A 14,943-nucleotide genomic window follows, 5' to 3' on the forward strand; every position below is an offset into this window, starting at 1 on the left:
AAGTATTTCTAAATCGTTAGCATATTACTTAATAAACATTTATGAACATATAGTCGTGTTTTTTAAATGCTTAGTTAATCATCATCTAATCACTTGTAAATTATCGATAACTTCATCTACAAAAAAATTGACATTTCACTTTTATTACAATTACAATTAATTAACAAATCATCATATTGCTTGTAAATTGCTAATTTTGTAAATTATTAGTTCATCATTAGCTAATTACTTATCAATGCCTTGCAGCTGAAATCTATTAGAACGTGTCACCAGTGTTTGCTCCTGTTTATTTTGTGAATCACTGCACACTAAAGCCCTCAAACGGAGTTAACTGAAGTCCAGGTGCCAGGTGCGGGCTTGACAGAGGACCTGACGGCTCACAATAAGTCCTAACTGGTCATTTCTGACGCTTATGGGTGCTATGTTTTCTTCAGAACACTCTGCAGAACACTTCACCCTCGTGATGTGTATGTTCATGATGCTAAAGCTTGAGGAAAGTCGCCTGCTGTTGAAAAGGCAAGAGTGAGCAACTTTCATCCGTGTACAAACTGGCCCTTTAAGAGCCGGTGGTTTGTGATCTGGATGCGTTTCCCGCTCGTGCAGCAGGATGGAGGACAAGATGGAGGCACACACACACACATGTGTAATGGAGCTGCTGTGTGGATGGACGGGGCTGTGGAGTCCAGTGGTTTTGCATATGTAAAGAATAAAGCACAATAGGCTGATCGGTGGGGGAGGATGCGCTTGGAGCACAGACAGTGTCCCAAAACACCAAACTGACTGCATCTTTAGGGCATCTTTCAGCCGAATATTACATGTTGAGGCAGGGACTGTCCGAGAACATGCTTATATTCTCAGAAACTGCTGCTGGAAAGAGCAGCATGGATGTGAGGTTTTTCTAGGCTTTTTCTAGAGCGAGTTCAGAGCTTTGTTTGGCTCCTCCAGCGCAGCGCTGCAGAACTGAGTCTCTGCTCGACGACTCTTCACACGAGCCAGGCTTTGTGCTCCTTTGTTGCGTTCCCCGCCCCCTGCACTCCTGCGGGCCGAGTCGCTCTCACGGAGCAGCTAACAGGTGCTGCTTCCTCCAGAGGTCCCCCTCCACAGATGGCTATTGTTATGGTGTGCAGTAAATGCTGCCGCCGCGTAACCCAGAATCTCCTGCTCTCTCTCTCTCTCTCTCTCTCTCTCTCTCTCGCTCGCTTGCTCTCCCAGCTGCTGTTTCCTGCTAAAGGAGTTTTATCCCTGATCCCTCTCTCTCTGCCCTCCCCCCGTTCTCTCTCTCTCTCTCTCTCTCCTCCCCCATCTGCTCCTGCGCTCCTCATTCTCCAGATCCCGTGCCGTACTCAGCTCTCCGGATCCGCTGTGTCTCTGTCGGCCTCACGCTCGCTTCTCCTGCGTTATCAGACCCTTCTCTTCAGCCGCAGACACAAAGGAAGGATTAGCTCTCGAACGCACGGGAGGGAGCATCGGTGGAAGGGGCCGTGTTCTCGCTTGACATCCAGGCAAGTGTGGGTTTATTTTTGGCCATGCACGGACGTGTGCGCCGTTGTGAATGGCACAGATTGGTGGCGGATGGCTTAGCTAGCTCTGATCAGAAGCTGCTCCGAGAGCGCATCCCGGGATCGGCTTAGAGTCTGTTAATGGAGCGCTAATGGCTGTGCTAGTTTGAGATCACGGTGTGGATGTTTAGAAATGGCTGTGCTGCTTGATCTAGAGCGGTGCTAGCGGTGGATCTGCTTTGAAGGGGACAGCGCCGTGCTGATTTACAGAGCAGATGTGATCTGGCTGGTAAAAGCCATTTTGATGGATCAGACTGACGCTGCTGGCTTGTTGTTGTTGTTGACGGTACCTGCACTGATTTAAGGTAACGGTGATGCTAGTGGCTCAAATTCAGCTTTTATCTGCAAAACCTATCGACTTGATGAAATGCATGTGATTGAGGGTTATTATATTTTGACATGACACGTCCAAAATGCAGCTGTCAAGCCGGTCATCAAAAAAGCCTATTGGTCGGCCGTCGGTGAAGATGTTTGGGTGCATCCAGCTATTGCTGTTGTCCTTCTGACTGTATGGACACAGAATCTGGCGTTTCAGTTTAGCAAAGGCTCTGCTAGCCACTAGGTTCAGTGTGTATCTATCTCTAAGCATCGTAGGCATGTTTGATCGAATCAGGGTTACGTGTTAAATGTCAGAGGTACAGTCTGCAGATACGATCTGATAACATCAGGGAGGTGTTTCGTTGTCCTCGTGTATCTGAACGGCCCCTTCAGTACTGTGTTGTAAAGCCACGGAGTGAAATAAAGCTGATGTACAGTGAAAACCCAACGGGTGAAGCCTACAGGTCATTGGCCCAGCCTCAAGTGACCAGCAGAGGGAGCTGGTCTCTGACGCGTCCGCTAGTGCTCGCGCCTCTCTGCTAGCTACTAGCGCATGCTACTATCATGATAGGAAAACCTTTTTGGATTGCTCAGTTGAGTGGCGAGTTGTAAGTTACTTTAGAATAATAAATGTGATAAATTTGGAGTGCCTTATTATGATTATACCACACTCCATCACGGAATTGTGTTTTGGCTTAGTGTGGAGGTAGTTCATGATGTGGCGAAAATAACCCTAACCTTAAATTAGTTTCAGAAACTGCTGTGGGGAGATTGTGTTGAGATGGTAATAAACAGATTTCAGTATGTGCGTCAAAGCATATCTGCATGAAAGTTATCAGAGATGGAAACGGCCTGTGCTGTGCTCTATTATAAATATAGTCACGGCTGAACATTCTAACAAGATAACGCAAAAAAAAAAAAACAGAATGACATGATGAACAGGAGTTTCATTTCATAGTAGCAAGATTGGAATACCGTTCTGTTTTAATCAGATTTAATCAGATCTTTAACATTTTAACAGTTAAAGAGTTGACTGTTGCATTGAAAAGCTAATAAAAAATACTATCTCATAATTAGAATAAGGTGGTGTGAGTGAGCATGTGTACATATATTTCTTTATTCTTATTTTAAATGTTGCCATATTTCGCTTAGTAGGATGCAAAGTATTGTTTATGCGTATTCTTCATCTTCATATTATTTCACATTTACTGTGACTAACACCAGGCCGGTGAAGTCGTGAGAGTTCATACATTATAAATCTTATTTACGGTTATTGATGTTTCTGTCTGGCAGTATTATCATTATTATTATTGGTGTTTTGTTGCTAAACTGTGGACGGAATAGGTTTATTTGTGTTCAGACAGCATTTTTGTGCGTGTGTATTGGAGATATTGCTTAGTGTTTTCAACATATTCAAGTATCAATCGATAGGAGCGTCTCAGTGCTCGTGACACATGAGAGATGAATCTGGTGGAAAGTGATATCTCAGATGAAGACGGCGAACCTCAGGTTCAATATTTTGACATGGCTTTATCCAGGCAGCGATGAGGAGAAACTTGAGTCCAATATCTTCCTTTTTCAGCTCATATAGGACAGATGGCTCTTCATTCTCTGCTTTCAATCTCTCTCTCTCTCTCTCTCTTTTTCTCTCTCTCTCTCTCAAACACACACACACACACACACACACACACAAGAGCTTATCCAATTCATCTGGGCATTGTGGACGGCCCGGTGCTGCACAGAGACTCTTTTGAGAGCGGGCAGCTGCAGCACACTGAGAGATCCGCCAATCTTATGGCACGAGAGACAAACAGGGCAATAAGAGGAAGAGGGCCAGGAGTCGGTGGAGCGGGGCGGGGCTTGTAAAGAGGGCGGGGCTTCAGCCGAGGCACAAGCGCTGGAGGTCAGGGCCAGATGCTCTCTAAACAAAAGAGTGTTTCTCAGGAAGCGACGCTGGGAAGCGTGGCCTTCGCCATTGTTTGTGTGTGTGTGTGTGTGTGTGTGTGTGTGTGTGAGGTCTTGAGGACTCATACTCGCTCTTTTTACCCGTCTCATCTCTGATGTGTTTTCTGCATGCACACGTGTATGTTGTTCTTGAGAACTCAGTTTAACTCACTTTACGTAACTTGCTCATAGGCTTCTTTTCATCTCTGCTTTCTGCAGGTTATATCATTATGTCAGTAGCTGTTGAATTATTCACTCAACCAATTAATTTAGGAAAGAAAATAAACTACAGTGACATGCAGGGGCCGGTTCTTTAGCTTTGTTTGCATTTCTTTTCATTCATGTTGTGAAGGCTGTGTCAGTCAGCGCGTGTGTGTGTGCGCGTGTGTGTGTGTGTGTGTTCAGAGTTCCCTGGCGTCACAGTGCAGAAAACAAAGCAGTTGAAATGCGGTGTCGTTTGTTTTTATACCCGTATAACCGTTAGTTCCAGTTAGTGCCTGCGATGAAGACAAAAGCTCAATATACAGTTATTGTTGTTGGTTTGAGTGTGTACGGGTCTAAGAGACCTCACATTTTGATGTAATACTGATCATAATATATTTAAAATGATTAACACTATGACCCATGAAACCAGCCCAAAGCTGAAAACATTTCAACTCAACACTTTAATACATGTTAACCTTAACATTTATAATCGTCTAATAAAATCAACGTGCATCTGTTCCTAACCACAGCGCTTACAAAACCTTACGAGGTCATGGGATAGTGGGAAAGATTTTATATGAGGGTTAATTGTTTTTAGGGGCTGGGCTTTGATTTGATGAAGTCTTCTGATGTCATTTAAGGGTGGGTTAAGGTGTAATGGATGGGTCAACACAGTGAATATATTTTTAATTAATTACAGATTCAATTACATATAGGTGTTTTTAGAGATATAAGTACAATGCATAAAATATTTCTGTACACAATAAGTGCATTGTAGCAAATGTAAGAACACAGTGGTTACATAAATACTGCCCTAAAGCAGTATTAAACTTTCATTGTTCAGATGCTGGATCAGTGAAGACTGTATGTCATGTGATCTGTAGATGCATGTAGTTCAGAGGTCATCGTCAGGGCCGGAGGTCACTCTGAACTGATCTCATTAATACCTGAAAAGAGGGACGAATCACGCTTCTGTCTAAAAATAGCCGTGCCTCATTTCATTGGACTTTTTTTGAGAGGTGGGGGTTTAGTGTGTGATGATGTGACTCATTTTAAAGGATGTTTTGTCTCAGCTGTGTGTGTGTGTGTGTGTGTAAGATCACGACAGCTCTGTGTCTGTAATGTAAGGCCCTCGGATGATGCGTTTACCCGAAGGACTTCAGTAGAGAGCGTCATGATGTTTTCAGCGTCCGTATTCCTGCTGTCATGTCTGTTGTCTTCAAATCAACGGCAGCGTGCTAAAAAGCATCCAGTGGTCAGCATACGTCACAACAATACTGAAGGCAGATTTCAGTCAGGTATAAAATATCAGTGTTCTTCACTTCAGGCCTAATAAATGTCTATTTATTTGAGCGACATGATGATGACTGTAACAAGAGCACTTGAGTCACTGACTGGGGATCAGATGTTGAAGTGTTTGATGTTTATTTTCTGCGAGTCTTTGTCCCGGCCCGTACTGGATATGCTCTTTATTGAGCGGCTGTTGATCTTACGCTGGATTCAGACACACCGTGGTATAATCAGAGAGCACTTTAGAAAGCGTTTGTGTTATCACTGAAAAGAAGGGATTGAAAGACAACTGAATTGTCTTTGTGTAAAGGGCAGCATGGCCGTGTTTATGGCGCACCAGCAGAAATACTTCAAATAAATAATAAATGAATACAGACATTACTACAAAGCTCTGTCATATGAGATGTTTGTGGCCGTACAAGGAGCAGTATTGTGGTGATGTGTGCGTTCACGTGTTTTCTTCTGCTCTCTAATTCCATCTCTTTCTGTCAGAATACTGTAAATAATGAACAGACTGCATTCTGCTGTCTTCTCAGCTGTTGGCTCTGTTATTAGTTTTCATTGTTGTGTGTGTGTGTGTGTGTGTGTGTGTGTGTGTGTGTGTGTGTGTGTGTGTGTGTGAGTGTGAGTAAGGGGTCGACCGATTATCCTTCTGGCCGATTATCGGTGCCGATATTAAGCATTTTTATGATTAACAGGTATCGGTCATTTTAAAAAAAACTATTTGCCTATTAAAATAACTACGTTTTGTTTAGCTCACACAGAAGCTCTGTAACTAAAGGTGCTTCAGTGATCACGCGCAGACGCCGCTAAAATCACAATCCACGAAAAAGTTGTAAAACACCTCGATATTATCTATTTGTGGCATCCGCGATGAGGAAAACACAGGCTGAAACGTGGAATCCAGTCATATTAAATGAATTAAATGAATGTTTTATGCCTTCATTTGCACTGCACTGTAAATTAAAACTAACGGAAATTATTGAGATTAAGATACTGTCATATAGGCCAAAATTAGGATGATAAAAAATTTCTATATGAGATTGAACCAAGTGTGCCTACAACCGGCTATCAGTGTGATAGTTTCATTAAAATAGATGCAGTCTTCATAAAGGTCCCATGTCATACACTGTTTTATTTTAGGTGTTGATGTCCTTAGGAATATATATCTCAATATGTTTTTAAAACTCCTTTTTCAGTAGCATTATATACACTGTGCTTTTTTAAGTTAATCAATCGATGTGCATGAAATGATGAACTGAATCAGTTTAAAATATAGATTATCGGTCTAGTTGGTCTTTAATAATTGGTATCGGTGTGTGTGAGTGTGAGTGTGAGAGAGTGTGTGTGTGTGTGTGAGTGTGTGAGTGTGAGTGTGAGTGTGTGTGTGTGTGTGTGTGTGTGTGTGTGTGTGTGTGTGAGTGTGTATGGGTGTAAGAGTCTTTAGTTCTCTTGTTTTGGGGACAGGGCTGTTTGTCTCACTGTAGAAGCTCCAGTCAGTGATCTGTGTTAAGGGTTTTGTAATCAGTAAACACATTTTGTAAACTTTTTCCGTCATTTGAACACTTTTGGCCACAGATGATCCTATAATTTGACCTGGTGACAGAGATCTGTCCTCTTGTCAGCGTATTTAATATTTGAACCTAATATTTAAGTTCATTAAAGCCAATAATTTTCGTTGCACAGAAATACGTTTATTGTTCATGAGATAATGCTAGAGTTATATCAGGCTGTCTCAAGAAGCTGTGGAAGCAGACCGCGAGCAGCTCCGCCGTTAACCAAACCGCTCGTGTTCAGCTTAAACCTCATTTAATCAGCATGCTACCATCTGAAGGAGACCTGAGCTAGTCTACTATAGCCTACTCAAAAATCATATTATGTTTTGTAGTTTTTAATATTTGATGATGATGATAATAGCATATTTTATTTAACAACAATGCGATACAGTATTCACGTTGTAATGAATCTGCGACTCATGTACTGATAAAGCTTTAAAAATGAGGTGCATTCAATTTATCTTTTGAATAAATCAGTATTTAGGACAGAATATGAGCTTCATTGTCACCGAGCCAGCGTCTATTGTATTAAAGATGTAAAATGCGAACGTGAACTGACACTGGGAGTGTGTGTGGTGAACAGACACACACACACACACACACACACACACACACACACACACACACGCGCGGGGTTAAGAGCGGCAGATGTCGGGCTGTGTTTGGACACACAATGCTCTGCAGTGACAGCAGGCAGACGCAGGGTTCAGATATCAGCTCTGTTTATTCACTCTTTCTTCTCACTATATCTTCTCAACTCTCACTCTTTAGTTCCTTTAGTTTATGCCCTGGTTTTATAGCCTAGAAAAATATGCTGTTCCTCACAATGTAGTTCTTTCACGTGGAGATTAATCAGATGTGTGTGTGTTTTAGTGATAATTAAACTGATCACTGACCCTAGATCTCAGGTTAAGTGTCCTAGCATGAGCGCAGGGATCTTGAGCTCTTCAAGGAGGCTGCTTGCATCTGGATAAAAAAACTACAGCTGAGAATATCACTGCTCACTCCATGTGAGTACTTGTTTTGACTACAGTATAGGGTCAGGTGTCTTCACATATGATAATAATAATAATAATTCATTACAGTTATATAGCACTACATGTACAGTCAAAGCACATTTACATTCATATATTGTAAAACGCTAGTGAGAGTTTAGACTAGACTGAGAGGTCCACAGGTGTGTACACATGCGCTGTGTGAGTAAGTTAGACGCTCATTTTCAGAGCGACACAGCTGTTAAAGCAACCCTGCTTAACCTTAACCTCACCGCTTAAGATTTCTGTTCAAACTGAAAACATACATCTAGGCTAGCTGCTCCACTAAAGTGAACTAAAGCCAAAATGACCTCATTTGTAAAAAAAACCCCCAAAAACTAAAGAATTGATAACATATAGCTGCAAGCAGCGATGACAGGCCCAGGCCTCGCACATTATTCTTTCTCCATAGGAAATGTCAGAAGAATAGAAATGTATTTTAGGAGCCGCCAAGTTATAGGATTTTGTGTCCCGTCCCATCACTGAGGTTTAGAAACATCATACAAAATCGAATCGGCCACCTCCTAAAATACATACGAGTTAGTCGTGAGACTTGAAATGTAAAAATTCACATGGAATTAATAGAACAGAATTGATCATACCCACCATTTCTTTCCAGAAATCCAAAAACTGTTAGCAATTTAGCATCTTTGATATGTTTAATCGACAAAGTTGGGTGTGAATGTCGTGATTGTCCTAGGATGTGTACTGAAAAAATCAAATCAAATAAAAATCATGCGCACAAAGGGAACAGTGTATAAAACTTTGGTTACGCTTCACCATATGATGTCATTTTAACGTATGGACTGTGAACGGCTGAGATACATGCCTGTGCCAATGTAAAGAAAAAGTGTCACGCTCAGGGTCGAGTGTTAAGAACCGCTTCCAAATGAGGAAGAATTCAGTGTTCGATTCCTGCATGATTGGAATGATGAGGTGATTTTAAGTGACATAAGCTCATGACGGCTGTTTTTGGAGAGGCCAGCAAAAGCAGAAGCTTTGAAAGTGTAAAACAACATTTCGTTTCTATACCTGACATTTGTTCAGTTGTATTTATTTATGCAGTTGCTGATTGATTTTTTTCTCCTATTTTATTACTATTTGCTTGTCTTTAAGGTTGTAATATTTGAGTCTATTTGTTTATGCTGTGGTATTTGTGTTAAACCCATAGGTCTATCGGCGCCCATAGCCTTGTGGTTAGTGACCACCCTTCAGCCAGCCTGGGTTAGTTGTGTTCTAGTGTTGATGTCAGCTAGAGATATTCCACAGACTGTGTTGTGTTCACAGAGGGTGTTATGAGTGGAATCTGTGTGTGCTGGTGAAGTTTCTGCATCACCTGACCTTCAATTTTTTTTTTTTTAGTGTAGTTCAGGGTTCTCAATCATTTTGACCAGTGAATGACTTAAAACCTCAGTTTAAAACAAACCCACACTATTGATGGACAGTAACAAACACTCAACTGAACATTCAGGTTCAGCTAAAAAATGAGAGAAAACATTAACCCACATAAACGCATTAAGGATTTTAAGAGATCAACAGAATGGGAGTCAAACCTTGTGAGACAATAATTGGAGAACATCAGGTCTTTACATTCAGGTTTATAAACTCCAGACGAGGACTGAAGAACTGAGACAGATCAGAGGAGATGTCTTGAGAAAGATCACACATCTGTCTTTAGGATTTAAGGATTTAAAGGTGAAGTCTCAGTATATTTCACTGGCTCTAATTTATCTTCACGTTTATTTGTATAGCGTTTTTCACAGCATATTAAAAGGATTAGGATCTAGCAATTAATTAGTTAGTTAATTGACATCAGGTCACGATTAGCTATTAAAGGGTTGTCTTAGGGAGGCAGAGTCTCTCAGAAGTAAAGAAAGCTCTCCAATCTGTGAAAGGAATACTTCCAGAAACCTCTGTCGGTAAACACAATCCTCAAAGCCATCTGAAGGTGACAACTAAAGCTCTAGCATGATAAAAGGAAGCCATATGTGAACATGGTCCAGAAGCGTGTCGTGTTCTGTAGGCCAAGACTCATTTAAAATAGACTGTTTCAAAGTGGACAAGTGTTCTATTGTCAGACGAGTCCAAATTTGACATTGTTGAAAATCTCAACATTTATGGAAATCACAGATGCTATGTCCTCCGGGCTAAAGAGGACAGACCTTCCGGCGTTAGTTTTATTAGCATTCAGTTCAAAAGCCAGCATCTCTGATGGAGATCACTGGCTTGCTCGGTTGAGGACACTTCATTTCCAGCTATTATCGTCAATTTGATTGCACAGATACTATTTAAACTGAACTGAGCCGGACAATGAATCCTACATTCAATAATGAAATGACTTTAACTGTAAACTGAGTGTTTAATCTTGTCGTTATACGTTACTGGCACGCTATTCTTCTATTTGATACTGTTCAGTGCTATGAGTGCTGAAAGATGTATAAAGGTTTTAAACATATGCTTCCCTCCAGATGACATGAAAGGAAAGGTGTATTTGAGGAAAGGTCTTGTGATTTCAGCAGGACAGCACTAAACCACATACTGCAGCTATTACACAGCATGGCTTCGTAGTTGCTCAAGCTCATTTTGTGCATAAAATTGTCAAATTTCTCAGTTTAAACATTTCTGGAATTCGAGCTGTTAACACATTTTGGTAAAAAAGTGTGTAGTTTTGTATGTTTGAGAGTTGGCTTCATCTCCTCTCAGCCACAGATATTATGTTCACACTTGAAACTCAATAACAACCAACCAAAGCAGGGTGCAACAACGTTATTCAATTTTATTTCAATCTGGTGTGTATATGACATTGCCTATAACATGATTACATAATGTAGTACATAGTACTAAAGCACCTTTGAGCTTTTCTGTTTGTCTCATCTCTGCCTTCACAGGATAGAAGAGTGATAGAAGTGAGTTTAATGTAGTTTTCGTTGGATTAATACTTGATTGTTTTCTGTAAATCTTCAGTCTTGATGGGATCCTTCAGAGTTGTGACTCCAGTAAAGGCTTGATTGTCCTGCAGTACAGGAGTGCTATGGGTTCAGGTCCCGCCGGTTATATTTCATATCTTCAGAACAGTAATTTAATGAGTAACGTGTTTGTCCAGATTTTATAAGTCTGTGAATTTTTCATGACCATGGAATCACTGCTAATTGAGTAGTAGACTTCATTTCCAAAGGAAAAATCCTTTTACTGTTCCATTTATGAGAGAAAATGTCATTGCTATATTCCAAAACTGCTTCGTAATAGAAAAGCTTTACTCCCTTGAACTTTTTTTCACAGCACGAGTGTTTATATGAGCTCAGTCATTCTGGCTCATGTGTCTGTGTAGTTCTGACTCTGGTCTCACCATGAGCCAATCAGCATAGGTCCTACGTGCTGTGATTAATCAGCAGACACGTCTGAGTTTATGACTGTCATACTTCATCAAGCCGGCCTCTGCTGATAGTTGAGTCAGTCTGTAAGGCTGTAAATGCTGTGAATGGCAGTGAATGCTCCTTGTCTTGTTCACACAAACACTGCCAGGGTCACTGTAATGTAAATCTCAGCTCATTACAGTCAGACTAACACAAGTGTGTTGAACTGCGCTGATAGTAGAGTATGTGTCCGGACACTGCTTTTAGATTTTAGTACAGTTGACTCCTGAGATCTGTTGTTTGACATTCACCAGTAGTAACTGTTTTGACCTGTATGTTTCACCACATGCTATTTTTATTAATAATTGGTGTTTCCTACAACTCAGCAACAGTACTGTTTTACTGGTGTTTATTCAGAGTAAATTCAGAGTGATTTTTAGCTGATCGCAGGCTGGGATTTCTGGCCCGAGCTCATCTCAGAGAGCCATCGTTTCATTAGATCCTGAAGGTCAAGGGATCTAGACTGCTTATGTATCTGACAGTTTACAGACGACCATAGTTCTGGGTTTTTACTGCAAGATTATTACTGATGAGATTATAGACAGTGGCAACTTCAATAGGCCGTGTTCACACTATTACACTTTACACATATCAGATCAATTTCCTATCATAGAAGTATTTAGAGATGTGAGTGTGTTTAACCTCATCTGAGCTTCAGGACAGTCTAAGAACTGATCGTAGAATCACTGAAGAGAGAATCGGGATGCCTTGATTATTTCCAACACCGCTAAATAACCTTCCGGTCTTTAAGAAACATAAAAAATGAAATCCAGTTCCTGTGAAAAGCTGTCAGAGCTGACTGACCCTCGTGTTTCTCACACAGGTACGACGCGTCCTCCTCGCCACGGCGAGCTCCATGGTGTGGACTACTACTTCCTGTCTGTGGAGGACTTCCTGGAGCTGGAGCGGAGCGGAGGACTGCTAGAGATAGGAACGTATGACGGTCAGTCACAAACCCACAGTCCATCATCATCATCATCATCATCATCATCATTAAAACCCTTGCACATGCCCAAAGATAGCATTAGCATGCTAGTATGAGCATCTCAAACACTTGATGCAATATTTACAGAAACATTCGACAAACTTCCACTTATCAGTCTAGCACAGAGAAATACTTGACTGTACTGCTGAGGTTCATGATATCCAGAAGTCACTCGCCGTCTGTGCATGACTGAACTGAACTCTTCTAACAAGCGTGAACGACAGTGTGTACGACCGCGTCTTTAACTCATTCACTGCATGTGTCCACATTTGCAATCAAGCAACAAAAGAGGAAAAGCCACTGTAATGTAAAACATTATTAGGAATGCGGTGAGGTGTAGGGGTTATGTAACTACCATACAAGTTTCTAAACAGTCCATCCACAGTGAACTGCACTCAACCTGCATAAAGTAGATGTGAATTTTCACGAGCCGTCGTGACGGCCTTAAAAATGTCATCACCCGAAAACCGCCCACCGTCCACGACATCACTGAAGCATGCTGAATAGGTTAACTTTAACAGATGAAACTACATCGACCAACCTGTAGCTCACTCCAGGGATAGACAGGATTGTTATTATGAGGTGAATCACATGTCTATCTAGTCATGATAAACATGTATGCAGACAACTACAACTGCGTTGTTATTCCAGCTACAGCTAGTCCAGCTAACCACAACAGTGCATATACTATAACACATGATTATGTATACATCATTTTGTTGCTTTAAACACATGCACACAGACATTATTTCACAAATGACACGCTTATAACAACAAAACACAATACTTTATTGAACCCTTTTCTGATAAGAAGTGTGCAAACTGAAGCATTTGTGACGATTGTTTCTGTCCAATCCGCTTGCTTTATAGGGTTTAACCACACCTGTCATCTGTTTTTTGTCAGGCGGTAACATGGGGTATATGATCATATTTCTAATTTGAGGCTGTGTTACGTAATGTACCCAAATCTGTGTTGTTTTGAAAGAGCCGTCTCAGTCTTCCCTTTTGTTTTGCTTCAAGCTAGCGCTGTGACATAATTGTGATGTTGTTATATTTGATTGGCCTGGTCATGCATCGCTGAGAAAAAATAAGCCAATCAGAAGAGAGGCTCATGAATAGTAATTAGACAGGCCAAAACTGACCTGTTTTTGACAGAGTTTGACAGAGACTTATTGAGATGGTTTTGTTACTTACACCACAAATATATATTCTTTAGGACAACATCACGTATAATAAAAATCCAAAAAGGTGTACAATACGGGACCTTTAAACTAATTTTAAGGCGATGTGTTAGATGAAGCCCATTCCTGGAGGGCATGTGGTCTGTAGTTTATAGACGTTAGCTTTAGTGCTAGTCTCTGACCAAACATTTAGAGATGTCTGTGAGCTTCTGAAAAACACTGTGACCCTCTGTAGAGTCAGGTTTAGAGGAAATCCACAGACGCTCTACTGTGTTCTGCAGGACTGAGTCGAGTGTGCGTGTGTGTGTGTGTGTGTGTGTGTGTGCGCGCTTCACAAATCTCTCTTTCTCTGCCATGCTTTCTGTCCCTCTTTCTTTTCAAGCATGTTAATGGGTTCCTGGTTGCCTAGGTAACTATTATGGGACACCCAAGCCACCCATCCAGCCTCTCAGTAGGACAGTGATTACCCATGATGCTTTGCGACACAGTTGCACTGGTTCCCAGAAGTGCTGCGATCGCGTGAAGCATGCAGGAGTAGAGCAGACAGCTCTGCAGGAGGATGCAGACATGAACAACACGTTTACAGGTGAGTGTGTGTGTGTGTGTGTGAGAGAGAGAGAGAGAGAGAGAGAAAGAGTGTGAGAGAGAGAGAGAGAGACTGACTGAGTGCTGAGGTGTGTGTGTGTGTGTGTGTGTGTGTGTGTGTGAATGATCAGATCACGTGCAAAGATCAGGCGGGCTTATTTCTGAGTGTGTGTGTGTGTGTGTGTGTGTGTGTGTGTGTGTGTGTGTGTGTGTGAGCATTACTGCTAGAGTTAGAGTTTTTGTAGCTGCAGATAAACAGAAGGGCCTGAATCTTGTCTGACAGGAAGAGATCCAGTAAGACTGCTGAAGCTCTACAGACTGAAGGCTTTATTTGGTCTCGTCTGTAGCGACTGCTAGCTGTGATTAGCATTCTGCTCCGCGCTCGTCTCAGCTGCAGTCCTGGACAACAGAGCAGTATGAGCCGGGATAAACACAACCAACAAAACACATGAAGATCAGATGATTAAGAGCTTACTGTAGTCCATTCAGCACTGAACAGGCAGTTAGTTCAGTCTGATGAAAGAATCAGTTTACATTTAATTCAGTACCAAAGGGATCAGTAGAAGCTGTTCATATGACCTAAAACAGGAATCAATTTGCATTTCAGTGACTACAGAAACTGAATAAAATAAAAAAATTAATAACAGTTTTTCCTAAAAATGCATGCGTCCCAGTGTGTTTTGTCTTGATGAGAGTAGCTCATGACGTTAGCTTAGCAACACGCTAACACATAACCAGAACTGAATTAAAATGATCAATTCTCAGTCAAATTTATTTATTCTTTTTACGAAGCGCTCTTTTGGAGCATAAATATTTGAACAAATATGAACAAATTTTAGGTACAGAAAATGGAATAAAAATCTTTTCATAAATA

At 41.3% G+C, this 14,943-nt stretch overlaps 1 pseudogene; it reads left to right on the forward strand.

The window, feature by feature from the left end:
* LOC122335425 overlaps nt 1–14,943 on the forward strand; it is a 44,785-nt pseudogene that overhangs the window by 13,438 nt on the left and 16,404 nt on the right.

Source organism: Puntigrus tetrazona, unplaced genomic scaffold, assembly GCF_018831695.1.
Source record: "Puntigrus tetrazona isolate hp1 unplaced genomic scaffold, ASM1883169v1 S000000776, whole genome shotgun sequence".
NCBI lineage: Eukaryota > Metazoa > Chordata > Actinopteri > Cypriniformes > Cyprinidae > Puntigrus > Puntigrus tetrazona.